Source organism: Hyperolius riggenbachi, chromosome 10 (assembly GCF_040937935.1).
Source record: "Hyperolius riggenbachi isolate aHypRig1 chromosome 10, aHypRig1.pri, whole genome shotgun sequence".
Taxonomy (NCBI): Eukaryota; Metazoa; Chordata; class Amphibia; order Anura; family Hyperoliidae; genus Hyperolius; species Hyperolius riggenbachi.
In genome coordinates, this window is record NC_090655.1 from 195,065,945 (window position 1) to 195,069,263 (window position 3,319).

Here is a 3,319-nt window from a genome sequence, read left to right on the forward strand (position 1 = left end):
AAAGTGCTGGAAAAATATTTAAAATAGAAGATGAAAAATTAGCCCCTAGGAGAAAACATAGGAGAAAACTGGAATTGCATATGGGCCCTGGAGTCGGGAAGCCCTTTTAAGGCTGTAAAGTTGTGTTGACTTCCCCTGGATCAACTGGGATATGCTCAGGACAGTGATTTGTTTCTGTTTGAACTTGATGTATGTGTGTTTTTTTTCATCCAAACTAACTAAGTAACTATGTAATTTTGTATGTTTTTAATACTGCAATACCTGAGACCTCGAAGATCATTTTTTTGGTTTTGTTCCTGGCGTACAGAGATTTCTTGCTAAACCATTAAATTGAATATTGTTATTTTTAATTGCTGGGCTATGTGGTTGATTAATTTTTTTTTTACAAAGTGCTGTACCCCTCCGCATCTTTACTTCTTACAAAAGTGCAACATTTAATATATTGCCTTTGTACTATTATTAATTAAATATAGGGCATAAAAGGTTTTAAAATCGTATTATATTTGAACTATAGTTTAACTGTTTTGTTGTATTGCAAAATCCACCAGCTATTCCAGCTACCTGTATATTTATTTATTTAACCTCCCTCGCGGTCTATTAAAAACCGCCAGGGGGCAGCAGAGTAGTTTATTTATTTATTTTTTTTAAATCATGTAGCGAGCCCAGGGCTTGCTACATGATAGCCGCTGTGCAGCGGCATCCCCCCGCCCTCTTCGATCAGGAAATCCCGTTCAAAGAACGGGATTTCCTGGAGGGCTTCCCCCGTCGCCATGGCGACGGGCGGCATGACGTCACCGACGTCATCGACGTCGTGACGTCATTGGGAGTCCCGATCTACCCCTCAGCGCTGCCTGGCACTGATTGGCCAGGCAGCGCACGGGGTCTGGGGGGGGGGGGCGTGGCGAGTGGCGGCGGCTAATCGGCGCGGAGCGGCGGCGATCAGAGTGCACACGCAGCTAGCAAAGTGCCTAATTTCACTTCTCAAATATCACTGTGTGTGTCTTCTATATGATATATTTAACTGACATTTTTTATCATAACAACCAACGATTTATACAGGAAAGTCATGACGATTAACAAGGTTGCCCAAACGTTCGCATCCCACTGTATATATATATATACTGTATGTATTGTTCAAAGCTTCTGTTCTACTGTGTAACATCTGTTTCCCCCCTGTTTGTCCATCAACGTTCAGGCTATATTACTCAATCTAAATAAAAATTTACACATGGAAGAGAGCAATACAATCCCTGGACCAATGCAATATTTAACACTTGTTTCTGTGAAAATGTTACAATTTTGGCTTCATGCAAAACATCCACGTCTTACTATTTCCTTTTATCGTAACTTGTTTGACTTTTCATTGGACATAGTTTAGCCTTAGTACTTGCGTTGTAATAGTATGCATAAACACAGCAGCTATTTACATGGCTACAGCAGAGAAAGTCACAAGTGACATAATGCAGAACTGTTTTTAGCTTTCCAGGGTCAGTGAATCAATGTGACAGGTGGTAGGGAGTGGGGTGGCTAAGGAGGATGGATAATGCAAGTTAATCCTGGATAAAAATAGACACCCATAAGTAAGGAAAGTTGAAAAAGCACTGTAAAAGAGGACAGACATTTTTAAGAGTTGTTTTATCAGCAGCCCATTCTTCATATAGATGGCAGAAGAACAGGCATTAGCATCAACAGAGCAAAACCTAGAAGAGGTGGAGCTTTCTGAGGAAATAAAAAGGAATGACACAGATAATCCCCTAAATGATGATCAAGCAGTGAAAACCACTTTGACAGATAGCAAGACTGCAAAAGAGATCGCACAACCAATGGGTTCTCCAGGTCTGCTGGAGGAACTATCTGATAGATTAGAAGAGCCAAAGGAAAAAGAGATAAGTAACCACAAAAAGACAGGTAATGGGAAAGATGTAAATAAACAAATGGAGCAGTCAAATGAAGCAAGTGCTGGATCAGCAGGTTCGGATGGACAGCAAGATGAACATTATGAAGAAAAGAGTGATAATGAAGTTACACAGGAGTCAGCCATCCAAACCAGTGATGGCCCTACAGAGACACCAGCTGACCAGTCAGGAAGTGCTGACGTAGAGGGTGATGAGGAGAAAGAGCAACGCCAACTCAATGACAAAGCCACAGCTGAAGTTACAAATAGTGACGTTCCTGTAGCAGCAAGGTAAAACAATCTCAAGGCTCATAAAGCCTACATTTCTTTCCTTTTTATGCTTGACTTAGACTAGGAGTTAAACACCTAAATTCTTTACATGATTATGTAGAAGATTGTTTAATAAACGTTTGCACATAAATAGCTAACTAGACGTTCAGCTTGGCTTTTATTACTGTCCATATCCCTGTTCCTTTCCCTCCCTATCATAAGTACAATCTCCCTAATTCAGTTAAACAGCAAATAAACCCTGAAAACCATACTTAAAACTTGTTTAACCACAGTTTTATGTTAATTAATGCTGAAGAAAATATTCCCAGATGCAATGCTGGATTGTTGACTGTTAAATATATATATACATACTGTACGTATATAGTAAATGTTGATAATGCCTCTGGCATCTTTTCTAAAATGTTTGCATTCACGATATTTTCATCTTCACAGATATCTTATGAATCATTTGGAATAAACAAATTTGAGCATCAATTTGTATTATTTTTGTGCCAAGTTTTGCACGTAACGCATAGGGGGTGCTTTGCATTGGTCGCAAGGATTCCTCCTGAATCGAGGCCATGTGTTTAAATGAATTGGTTTCTGTTAACATGACATGGCCATCAGTATCAGGGGGAATCTTGGCAACCATGTTGGTGATGTCAATGCCCAAATAAGGCAAAGACAAGCCAATGAGCTCCTGGCCACTGAAGTGTATTGGCTTTTGTGTAAAGTGACCTCTTTAATAGAGATAACACAGGATTTTGACATTGGAAACTTAATAAAAAAGTTATACATTGTAGGTTTAATTAATAAAATAGTTTTAAAGGTGTTTTGTGTTTTGTTTTTAGCTCCTTGCGGAAGTAGATAAAGGATACTAATGTACCGATATATCCATTTCACCTGGGGAAGCCAAACATCTGGGAGCCAGATTCCACCATAAGCTGCCCCCCCCCCCCCCTTCCAATCTCATGAATCATGTGGCGTTGTATTCACTTGGAGGGGGTGTTCTATGCTGGCCCTGAGGAATACCATACTGTATGAGCTACAATCAGTTAGAAGTTCTTGCGAAGGAGACTCAATGTTGTAAGCAAACAAAAAATAAATGTACAGCCCCTGAGCAATACCAATCCATATAATTGGGAGGTAGGCTGT